Here is a 13,486-nt window from a genome sequence, read left to right as displayed (position 1 = left end):
AGTATGCAAATCAATCCATATATCAAAGTGATGCAAAATATCTTCCTACAAATACCAAAGAATTAGTTTTTATGTGGTTGTTGTTTTTTTTGTTTGTTATCAACATTATTGTTATTATTTTTTAAGATACCAAACATCTGAACCTCTTTCCTGAAGAACTGTTTTAAGATTATTATTTTTTTTTTCATAATAAATAACAAGCTTAAAGCTATTCACAACTGCTGGATTGAAAAGTAAAAATGTGGAAAGCCATTAGAATTTGGGTGAGAAATATAGCTCCATAGTAAAATAATTCTTTGAGTTTTGTTCCGATAATGTGATGTGATTGATAATATTCACCAGCATGCATTCACTAGAAGTAATCACGATCATCTAAGTGCTTTACTTGTTTACAGTACAGTTTCTCTGATGAGATGAGTAAACATAAAATACATTGAGCTATGGTGAAAAAATGAGAGAGAAATTCTCAAGTTATTTACTTATAATGAATTAGTGCAATGGCTTCCAAAATCAGCCCTGGATGATGACATGTCTGAGAGAGACAAGAAAGAGAGACAAGAAAATAATACTCAAGGTTTGTGACCAATATACATGCAAAATACTTTAAATAAGCTAATAGTTACTGCTGAGACTAGTAGAAGCATAATGGAACCTTACTGTATATTTTTTAATCATGAAAACGGAATTCCTACAATACTATGTATGATGTGAAAAGTCAAAGAATGGTTCTTTTAAAGATACATGGAAATGGAGAAATCTTTTCAATTCAGAATTTACTTTCCTGATAATCTATGAAGGAAAAATATTGTCATTGTACTGGTCATATTTAGTTTTATTTATATATATATACTTTGTTGTTGTTGTTGTTGTTTGTTTGTTTTTTGTAAGAAAGGAACTATGTTGGAATAGATAAGGTAAAAAGCATGATGTTCATATTTAACCTTATTGCTTAGTCCAGTCTCCTTAGAATCAGTGGAGAAGCATGAATAAAAGAGAATAGAATGCTAAAAATAGAATGCAAAGCCTAATGCCTTGGCATTGTCTGTGAAATTTTAAGTCTATGAAATGTCCATAAATGATAATGAAAATGAGTGCAAATAACATTATGTACTCCGGTAAAGAAGAGTTTTACTAGGAAGATAACATCAAAGATAAAGGATTTATACAGTCAAAAAAAAAAAAAAAAAAAAAGGCCTCCCAATGTGGAGACAAAAAACCAGACATGAATTACTTTTTGCTATGCTGCTATGCTTTGTATACATTTGCATTACTGACTATAAAAATTACACTAGAATGTAATTTTTTAGCATTTGAATGAGTGAAAGCAGGTTTTTAATTTCTCAAAGTAGCAGAGAAGAAGCCAAGTTCCGATCAGTCCATTTAAGGAGCAAAAATTCTGTATTTCTCCAGTCAATCATAAGTATGTTAATTAAATAGTCTGGATATACATATAAGTAAATAAAAAATACAACAAGGTATTCCTCCTTGGAATCCCTTTGCCCCATTCCTCCAGATGAGGAAGCAGATGCCATGACTGTAGAAAAATGACTTGGGAGTAAAAAGGTGAAATTCATCCCCTAAATGTAATACAATTTACAAATTGTATATAAGTGGTGCTCAAGTAAACCTTCCCATGAAGTACAAAACAGAACACATAAAATACAGAATATGTAGTGTATTTCTTGAAATACCTACATAAAAGAAAGGTAGATTAGTGTAGGTCAGCAAATTAGAACTAAGTGGTATATAGAACAGAAGGAAAAGAAGGAAAAAGAGAAAGAGGCAAAAATTAGATTCAAAACTGATATAGTGGAGCAGTGGCTACATAAATGGCTCCTGGGTCAAAGTTTCCACAGACTGTAGGATATTTCTTAAGAAATTCGACAACACATTACGGAAATGATATTTAAGCAATTACAATTAATTTGATATATATTAACAACTTTTTTTTTTTTTTTTTTTTTTGTCTAGATATGCAACCCAAATTATTTTTTCTGTAGTGTTGCAGAACATCACAAATTTACAAAATTGTCAATCGTCAGTTATGCAGGAAGGTTCTTTAGACTTCATCACTTAATCTTTTCAGTGTTTTTTTTTGGCATATGCAGCTGTTAGTAGATTAGATGGATGTCAGATAGCTGAGTTTGGTAAGGAAGTATGTTCTGGACTGTAGAACTTAAAATGGTTCTTGATGTTGGAGGGCTGTGAAAAATAAATCCTGAAGGAAGAAAAAGCTATCCTGAGAAATTATTGAGAGATCAATAGGGTTATTGCTGTTGTGAAGGTAAGTATGACTGAAAGGAAAAGGACAGATATTTCACAAATATTGTGAAAATGGAAAGGAAAAAAAAAAAAAAAAAAAAAAGAAGGAGAGAGAGAGACTGGGCTGGCAAAAATACAGTCCAGAACTGAAGAGTTTAGAAAAAGAATAAACTGCATCTTGATTCTATAAGTCCCTCTATAACAAATGGAAGGGAATAAGAATTGCAAAATAAAAGAAAGAACCCCTAGCACAGAGCAATCATCTTTACAATGTCTATATAGAATAAAAAAAGTTAGTGTAGTACTACATTACATGCTACAAATACTTAGGATGATGAAAGTTATTCGTCATAACTATGTATACACAGATCCTTGCATGCTTAACCAAATAACTTTTTTGACTGGAAAGAACCATAAAAGTACACTATAATGATTTTAAATGCGTTTAACAAATACATTCACAATGATCAAGTCAAAACTTTCTGGAAAAATAAGTTTCTTCCTATTGTTGACTTCTTTCTTCCAATTCCAATTTAGCGTCTTAAATCTAAAGATATTTATTTTATATTTATTATCTTTTTAAGTGAAGTTAACAAATATTACTGAGGATATTTATGAAAGCCAATGTAAATGTCATTATGATTGAGAAATTTAAATGAAATCATCACTAACAGTGTTTCCAGCTTCTTGTGTATCTGTTATTCAAATGCTATGTCATACTACATATTTCTTGCTGTGTTAGTGACTGTTTCTTCAAATAACTAGATCTAGAGCACACAAGAGAAAAAGATAAATCAGCACTTCTGACAAAATGTGTGATTTTCAGTACCAATAAGCAAAACTCACTCATGTTTATCTCATTTGATAGTAAGAAAAGTGAAAGTGTAACATGGATTTTCATCATGGCCTATCCAAGCCCAGAAGGGAACATGAATTCTTATTTGTGCATTAGTTTGTGTTAATACTATCCACACTGCAGCTGTCAAGCTGTACATGTATGTAAATTAGTCTGGCTATATCTATATGCGATCCAATCATATCCCCAGCAGCATTATGGTTATACCTAAAATGCTGTGTAGCAAACTTAATTACAGAAGCAATCAAAAATAGTGAAGTGAGCTGAATGCAATGGCTTTTATGGAAATGATCACACTAAATGTTCACAGTGATATTAACTTAAAAAATTAAATGAGAAAGTTTAGTAGATTCTAAAACTCAATAACATGGTATTTCTCATTAAAATGGTTATTATGCTGAAGAACTGCTAAATAGTAACTGCTGTACCTATATTTGTAAAGAGTTCTAGAGTTGACTGGAAGAATTACAGAGTGCTGAGATTTGTGTCAGATGAGGCAAACTGGTTTAATGAAAAAACAGTCCCAAAAATTAGGATTAATATTTTAGAACAATAAAAGTTAATAAAAACAAAATAAGATAAGTAAGGGATCACAAGATGTTCAGCATTTTAAATTAATGGAATACCAAAACTGTGTGATGAAATCTTGGTCACAAGGAAGGGTGGGTGGATTTGAATCATGACCTATTCTCATCTACCTGTATTTAAGAAATACCATAGGAGAAAGCTTCTGAAAAGCTAAATACATGTTCTGTGTTGTGAGAATAATCTCACATTTAATTCCCTTATTATGCAAAAGGAAAAGTACTCTAATCATACTTAAAATATACTGATTTTAATTTTGAGGCTTTCTTCAGGGGCAATATACATGTATACAGGGTCAAATATTTGTTACAACAGTGCAAGCTTTGATCCAAGTATTTGTCAAAGTGAAGTGAGATTATTTAAAAAAACAACCATCCAAGAACTAACAAAAGAGAAACAAACAAACAAACAAATAAAACAAAAACCCCACACCTCACTGTGAAAAGCACTTTTCTCAGGATATAAAGAAGTTCTTAAGAAATTTTAAAGAGGTAAGATAGCAATGTGATGGAGTTCTATTTCTTTTGGCTCCTGGGTCAATATTATTACACCCTCCTGTACATGCCTTGCTAATTTTAATAGGTAAGGCTTACAATTTTTTTCTTATTAAACATCCTTAACGTGCCTGATAAGTATTTCATAACACATTTTTAATCTCTAAATTGATTCTATTAAGACAAGGGATAATACCTAATTTAGTTTATTATTCACTTCTTCATACTTAACTCCACTGCTGTTTTCTAAGTATTATTAATCTAAGAAAAGGTACCTCATCATTCAGAATTTCTACAGGAGAAGATTTTTATAATGTATAGGTAGAGAAGTACTCTTTATCAGGGAGTGTACTGATAGGGTAAGGAATAATGGTTTTGAACTAAAAGAGGGTAGGTTTAGATTAGATATTAGGAAGAAATTCTTCACAATGAGAGTGGTGAGGCACTGGAACAAGTTGCATATATATATATATATTCATATGAATATATATATATGAATGTATATATATGAATATGTATATATATCATATATATGGAATATATAAATATATATATATTCATATATATGAAATATAAATATGAAATATAGATATGGCCTTTTTAGACTCAGGCTTACAGGATTACCACATACATATACATTACAGATACCATGTATTTAACAGCAATACTAAATAAAAGATACATGTATAATATATACATGCAAAGAGAAAGAAAGCAAGATAAAATTGAAGTAAAACACACATGCATTCCTACTTCCATTTTTATTACAGTGCTATGTATACTACAACATCAATTACACAATGATGTGTTAGAAGTTTGCTGTTCACTATTGTTGTTCACTAATAGTTGTTCACTATTTCTGTGGTATATCTTGAGAATATTACATACCAGAACTACTAATGGGTTTCAAAAGGACTACAATCTGATATTTACTTTAGTTACATCATTTTTTCAGTATTATGTAATCATAAACATGCATTTCTAAAGAAAAGTTTGTCATTTCATATTGGAAGCTCTTACAGGAACAAGCAGACTTTATGGTATATCAAAAAACAAAACAAAACAAAACAAAACAACAATTGAATGAAGTACATATTAATCTTCAGATGTATATAGATAACTAAATAGAGCCAGTTCTCATCTTTCATTTTTCAGCAGGATATAATTATATTTTCTCATCATATCATGCAGATATTTTCAAAATATCATGCAGATATTTTCCCTGGTTTTAGATGCATATAAACATATTTATGAATGACTGTCTTGACTTTGTCACAAGCCTACTGGTACTATTTTGCTAATCTGCAAGATTTCAGAATGGTAATTTTTAACATACACTCCATTTAAAAACAAATCATTGTGTTAGCTTCAGAAACAAGATATATTTCCAATAAATGTTTTATCCACAAGTCCACAAAATATGGCATTAGAATTCCTTTACACAAACTAAGCACAATGGTAGAAATCTTGTAGCTAGAATACCTTCTATATGTCTGTTTGCATTTAACACTAAAACTAATGAATTTCAAAACCTCTGTAATCATCAGAATCTATCTAGGGTTCTCTTCAAAGGCACTATTTTTATCCATTTAAAATTTATCTTCTTTATTATTTCTCATACATGTCTTTATAAGAAAACAATTATCCCTTTCAACAAAATAAATATGAAAATATGAAATAAGAGTTTCTTACAATAAACTATCAGGATGAAAAGCACAGTATATTATGTACATATGCATAAACATACGGAGGTAAGAAGGCACTGAAATAAATAATTTATGTCTATACAATTCAGGAAATTCCTCATAAGTTATCAGAAATGTCATAGTTCCTTTAAAGTCTATACAGAAAAGTTACACTTGAAAGAACTGAGAAGCAGAACTGAGAAGCACTGCACATTCAGAAAAATTAGGAACAAAAATCAGCGTAAATAAAATTCAAATTACGGCCCCTGAAGAATTCTAATATTTTACAGTCTTAAGATGTACATTTTCGTATTACAGATAGATCTTGAGCTACAGCCAAAAGGAGCAGTTCTTTTACTCTCTCTCTGCTCCTAGTTGTGTTGCCTTATGCCTTACCTGTCAAAAAAAAAAAAATAAAAGGAAAAAAAAAGGAAAAAAAAAAAAAAGTAAAGAGCTAAATCATCAGAAAAAAAAAATAATAAAGGATTATTCAATTTCAGTACTAGTTTTGTTTGTTTTGTTCCCTGGATCAGATTACATGAGGTCAGAACTGGTGCTCAGAAAGTGACAGGAGCATGCAAGAAAAGTACAGCTGTAAAAGGCAGGAGAGTTTCATAGCTAGCTGTGGATAAAAAATTGCTTTATCTATTCATTTTTCTTCAGTTACAAAATCCTTAGATCTTCCATACAGGCTTTTATTTATTTATTTATTTATTTATTTATTTATTTTTATTTTGCTCCTTATGATACCACAAGTCTGAGCAAATTCAATTGGAAAACCAGAGCCTTCTATTAACTCCATGTGAGTAATCACTCACTCGTGGTATTAGAAGAAGTGGAGCTTTTGTAGAACTGCTTTCAGCAAAGAAAGGTACCGAGTGGTTGCAGTAAACACAGTAAGGTGTAAATACTTTTCATAGTTCTGTCCTGTGGGAACTGAGCTACTGCCAAACTCATTGACAATTTTGTGACCTCCTCTGTGCTCCCATAAATGTGCAGCTGCTAACCCTTCATGGTCTACACTTTTTCTCACAGGAAGAGATAATATGACAGCAGTTGAGATACAGCAATTAGCTGGATAGATGGATTTTAAAGGCTTTAGGCTTTATGAACTGTCTGGCCTAAACTTAGAAGATGTAGTTTTGAAGTGAGCACAAACTTTAATTTCTGTATGTCTCAGTTTCCCACCAATCAGAGGAAGATTTTATGTTCATCTACTTGCTGTGATTTTTCCTTGCTAGGCAGCTGAGCTCCACCACAATTACTCTCTCACTCCCTCTCCTCTGAAGAAGAGGGGAAGAAGAAAAGGAAAGAAACAATACATGGGTTGAGATAAGGATAATTTAATTAAAGGAAAAATAATTATTAAGGGAAAATTATTATTAATTAAATAATTTAACTAAAGGGAAAAGGGTTAAAAGGAAGGAAGGAAGGAAGGAAGGAAGGAAGGAAGGAAGGAAGGAAGGAAGGAAGGAAGGAAGGAAGGAAAACAAGCAAAGAATGTGTGGAAGTACAGAGGAAAGAAATTGCTCTCTACTTCCTATACTTCCCACCACCGAGTGATGCTTGACCACATCCTTGAAGCAGAGCCTCAACACATGTAGCTGTTGTTCGGGAAGACAGATATTTTCATGAAAGCCCTCCCCTCTTCTTTGTTTTTCCACCTTTTATGGCTGAGTGTGGCATCATATGGTATGGAATACCCCTTTGGTTGGTTTAGGTCAGCTGCCCTGGTGATGTCCCTTCCTCGCCTCTTGCCTCAGCCTGCTGGCTCTGGGATTGGGGTAGATGGAGTCCTGATGCAGTGCCAGTATTGCTCAGCAGTAGACACAACGCTGGTGTCTACTTCTGGCTACAAGTTCTAGCACAGCACTGTATGGGCTGCTGCAGGGAAAGTTAACTCCATCCCAGCCAGACCCAATACACTATGTTGCAGCACCCTTGGAGTGACAGCCTTCTTGTGAAGGAGTTTTCATACCTGGGATAGGTTAAATGTTGCTCCCCTTTACTTCTCTCCAAAAGGATTCAGTGCAATATTGTTCAACAGGCTACCTTATTGAAAGCATTGTATTATTTCCCATTCTCTTTGTACCTAAATAATAATTTTAAAAAAGGGTCTGGACCTCTCTAGATTAGAACTTGAAATTAGCACTAAAAGAACTCATCATTCTTAAACTAAAAGTTATTTGATGTTTCCTTTTTACTTCATTTTATTTCAGTAGTTTTTCAGCTATAACACTTTAATCTCTGAAGAAAAGCATAATTGTTCTGAATTCTTTACATCAGCACTTTTGCTCACACTGCAGCGCGGTACAATGGTATATGTTCTGCATTGCTAGAGATGCTGTCCTTCAGACAGGATGTTAAACCAAGGCCCTTTCATCTTTCATGGCTTCACATCTAAAAAATAGAAATCTCAATGATATTCTGAAAATATTAAAGAACAACAATGTTTCTTCAGACAGTTTACATACCTTTGGATACAATCATGCACCCTTTATGCAATCCTTTGATAAAAATATGGATTACTATTCACAACCATGAACAACCTGTTTACAGAGTGACAGTAAATACTGGGTTCCTATGCATAAAGTCAGCTTTCATGCACCTAATCTGCTCCCATACAGGCTGTTGCAAGTACAGATAATTTTGCTTCTTTCAAGACAAGCTTCAGTATAACAGGTGCAGTGAGCCCTTTCTCACATTTATATATCCATATTGGAACCTGCAGCAACTGAACTGCTGGTGCTGAGGACAGGAATTGCTGAGACTAATTGACATTATTAATATCAGGAACACCTGTGCCTCTATCAGAAGGAATATGTCAAATAGAGACATAGGTGTGCTATATCCTTTATTGAAAAGAAAACATGGCAAACATTATAAACTTATTATATATATATACATATAAGCAATTATATATATATATATATATAAACAATTTAATAGTATGGAGGAGGTAATATGTTGTATAACTGTAGGTTTTTTCCTGTTTAAAGTGAAAACATGAAAGTCTCCATTTATATCACACCAATGCACATGGTTCTTTCTTATTTCCTAGTACCGTATAATTAAGCTACTTATGAAATCTTAGGCGTCTGAAAAAAAAAAAATAAATCTTCATTTAAATTTTTGAGAGTGGAGTTTCTCAGGTGTTAGATCTATAGTAGGCTGGACACAAATCTAAGTCATTAATTGAAGATGACTAGATCTAAGTTAAATCTACCTGAGAATTAGTTATATGTAGCAATAAAACGAATTTACAAAATGGATTTAGAAGTAGCTAATTATTTTTTGTCCTGTTAAAGCATAAGAGCATATGTCTAGGATGCTCGCTTAATCTAATCTCCTGAAGCTTTATGTCCTTTTTAAAAGCAAAGGAAGCTTTTTGGATGCTTAAATATACATTTTTAGTTGCTAATGTTATGCAGCTGAGTGTAAAATGTTTATTTTGAAAGTAAAACACAATGACAGGTGGATTTTTTTCCCCACCAGATTTCTCTATAACTATTAAGTGTTTCCAGAAAGTATAAATAAGATGCAAAGGATTGTATTTGGTTCTAAGATAAATTACAACAATAGTTTGTATTATAATATTAATCCAAGTAACAAAGCATCGCACAATCCTCAATATACATAAAGATGTTTTAACATGATTTTCAGTCTTCCAAAGATGTAACAGTCTTATCAAACAGATTGGTCCATTACAAAGCAAAGGTCCAGATTCCCTTTATTTATCTTGTGTACCTCATTTCATAATATATCCCTCTCTACCTCTGACCCTCAATTTTAGAAGAGCAACTAGGAATTGAAGATTTTATCTAATATGAATCAGAATTATTAGGACTAGTTTTACTACAAATGGTTTTGCTACAGCATTACACTAGCCTGACTGTAGTAATCTCAAGAATGAAATAAAACTCCTCAAGAAGTCCACTGTTCTCCTTAAAAGAGGACAGAAAATGGTTTCCTACAGAGATGTAAGGACTCAGAATATCTGCCCATGGTAGTTAAAATATTGTTAAATCAGTACTTTCTCACTTAAAACCTGCCCATGTATATATATATACACACATATAATGTATGTGCTTATATTAATTGCAGAAATAAAATATGATATTTTTTTTCAATTAAATTGTGAAAATAGGCATGAAAGTTGATGAAAAGAAGGTTCTAGTGACACAAGATAAATCATAAAAATGGCAGATACTATGTGAGTGATTTTCTTCATTTAATTAATGATTCAGCATGAATTCTATGTCATCATTTTCCCTTCTTGTCAATCACGTAGTTATTTTGGAAATCTCCTGTCAATCTTCACAGAGTTAAGACATTGAAAGTAAGAAAAAGATTATCCTGGACAATCTTACCTGAAAATTACTCTGTATTATTCCCACCGATGCTTATCATTTATTGAGTACATGGAACAAGATAGCTTACAGCATTTCTCATTCAATTACTATATTTTTCTTAATGTCTAGAAAAACACATCTACAAGTTTTCACAATGACAGCAATCCTGCTGCTCAAACTTAATTATCTGCTATCTTACCAGATGCCTCAAAAGACTTTCCAGAATTGCTTTTTTTTTTTTTCCACAATCTCGTATATATTTGACACTGTGATATTGAGAATGAGCATTAGTAAGCTCTCTGAAAGTATCAATTTTACTTGTTATGAAAATTGTGTTTTCATATTTAAAATAGGTATTGCTCACAACTAATTGTTATTTTTTATTATTATTTTTTAAACACAACAGATCTAACGTGCTGTCCACAGAAGTATGTATAGATGTGTGTGAATATCCTGTATGTAACAGAATGTTTCCTATCAGATTCCTGTCAGCAAGCCAACTCAGTAGCAGTAACAGTGACTTCATTCTACCCCAAGGCAAATGTTAAATGATAAATGATTAATAAATTGGTAAGACTATGTACACAGTATATTGGAGGTGTGAAATAAATAAATAAATAAAAAGGCTTATTTTATCATAAATTCAAATAAATGACGATTGTGTAAAAAAAAAAAAAAAAAAAAAACACATCTAAATATTAACCACCTCTTTAGTGCAGTAAGGTAGTAAGAGAGAGGTCCGGTAAAAAAGTCTTATATTTCATGGTCCAGAAAACTAATTCATGAATTACTGAGTTCATGAATACAATTTTAAAAGATACAATGTGTCTGGAACACGTGTAACTGAGGAAGATAAATCATCTATTTAAGAGCATATATCCAGATAATTTTCACTGAGACCTAAACACTCTGGAATCTAAAAGTTTGGAAATGAGCTCAGGCTCAGGCCCAGCTCAGGCTATGAATCTTTCCAAAACGACTAGTTCAGAATCAGTACCTTTAATCTTTTTCAACAAGATTTTTTCAAATCAATGAGGTTTTAAACCACCCACTGTGATCATATCCCTGCAATCAATGACCAATGTACAATTATGATCAATTGGCAACTCAGCGGTCTTTAGCTGAACACTTGTGCATGTCAGTCACTTGGCAGACAACTGAGCTCTTTTGAAGATAAAAAATAATATATAGACATAATAACATAACAATCTTGAAAATTAAAATCTCTTAAAGTTAAAACCTTACTTAAAATTCAAGTTTTTTTTTTTTTCTTGATACACACATACACAAATATGTACATGCTTACACACATTTACTTACATATACACATGTAGGTTCTAGAATTGTTTTCCATTTTTTTTTGTCTAAAAATAGTACTCTGATATGTAGTTTAAAAAATATATATATACATATATGTACACATGTATGTACACATATACGTATATGTGTACATACACATATATATATACATATATGTGTGTGTATATATATATATCATGACTAAAATAACCTTGAAATTAATTTTATTGTCTCTGCTTTAGCTTCTATTTCATTTTCAAATTATTCTTTTTTATGATTTCCACAGACAACATTCACAGTATCTAAAAACCATATGAAGCACATATTAAACTGATGTAAATTTGTGTTTCTTAATAACTTCTTCATTTACTACATTTTCACAGGAAATTGTTATTTTGTTATTTTCCACATTTATAATTGTTATTTTCCACATTCTCATGGTCATAAGAGAGATTAACACTTCATTTCTGATCACACTTGTCTGTGCAGCTGGCAAAAGCTAGAAACTCTGTTAGGATTGCAATTTATATGTACTTCTATCACAGAAGAATTTTGATATTGCACATGAGAGTCTAGCCCCCTACTTAGAAATCCAAAGTGAGATACAAAAAGATCTAGAGATACAAAAGCCAAGCTCAATATAAAAGAACAAAAGAAACATAGGTACAGGAAGCTTAATTGTTCCTTCCCAAAACATCACAAACCTCTTTGTACTACAGGTTAAAATACAGAACTGTACAGGAATGTATAACAGAAACTCAAAATTTTGTCCAAAAAATGCCAATTATTGAAACATTTTTCTTTTAAATTCATTTTTTTGACTTTCTTCCAATTACTTCTGAGTCACAAGCCTTCCAACTACTTCATTATTTTGTAAATTAAAAAATATGAATATACCTGAAAACTTTCTTGGAGCTTCTGTGTAGAAATCGGGATTTTTAATCAATAAATAACACATTTTAGCCTTTAGGAGCTACTACTTCTCCTAGCAGGATCAAGGGGAAGCAAACTTTTCCTGAGTTTATTATAAGAACAGCTGAAAAAGTAAATAAAATTAAGGTTGGGAGAAAAGGGCCAAGATCTCCAGTTCTTAACCCTAAAGAGGAACCAGACCTTCAAGAAATTTTTAAGTGGTAGAGTTCCTGTGCCTGAATTACCATGACTAGAAGATGTTAGTCAGTAAAGCTGGCCTGTTTCCACACACTCTGTAAGAGAATTCTGCGCAGACAGAAAGTAACTAAGACATATTATAGCATTACTTGTTGCACTTTAAATATATTTCTTTTATTAGCAGTTAATTCTAGTTTTATACCTTACCATATTCATAGCAGCTCCGAACCCAGGAGTATGCAACTGGTGAGTTTCATCACTATTTTGAATAGAAATTTTAACAATAGGATTTTGTTGTTGTTGCTGTTGCTTTGATTATTTTTTATTGTTGTTTTTATTATTTAAACATAGACTGCATATACTTGTTCTGCCTAAAAGAAAAGTGTTTTCTAATTGTAAGTATGTACAGCATGTTGAACAAAATGGAAAAGACTTCTAAGCTGCAGTTCATTTATTATGGATGACAGATCACTTTATACTCATTAGTCTAAGAAATACAATGTAAAAGGTAGTCAACATTAACACTTGAAAGAATCTGCCATTTGATGGCACCAGTATTCTTGTTTCAGAAGTGACTATGGTAACAGGTAAAAAAGTAGATACCTCAAAGAGTAAACAGACACAGTCTTGTTCACCCACAAATACTACAAATTACTTCTCATTCTTTTTACTATTTTCCATTTCTTATTGTGTCCATAATGCTTTTCAAATTCTCATGCGGGGCATCTGATGTATTTCACAGTCACAATTACTACCAAAGGGAAACTAAAGTTACTGTACCAAGGTATTGAACAGCAGGAGGGCAAGGGCTAGAGGCTTTGTTCAGCTTTAGACATTCTTTTC

The 13,486-nt window shown here is 31.9% G+C and overlaps 1 protein-coding gene across 1 annotated transcript in view; it reads left to right on the top strand.

Annotated features, from left to right (window-relative positions):
• CDH9 (cadherin 9) overlaps positions 1-13,486 on the top strand; it is a gene marked incomplete at both ends in the record, with an annotated part of 78,957 nt that overhangs the window by 27,468 nt on the left and 38,003 nt on the right. The gene's annotated exons all lie outside the window — the stretch shown is intronic.

Source organism: Netta rufina (genome assembly GCF_964035555.1).
Source record: "Netta rufina genome assembly, chromosome: 2".
NCBI classification, from domain to species: Eukaryota; Metazoa; Chordata; class Aves; order Anseriformes; family Anatidae; genus Netta; species Netta rufina.
The sequence above is the reverse complement of the archived record's forward strand: the minus strand, read 5'-3'. Positions and strand labels throughout refer to the sequence as shown.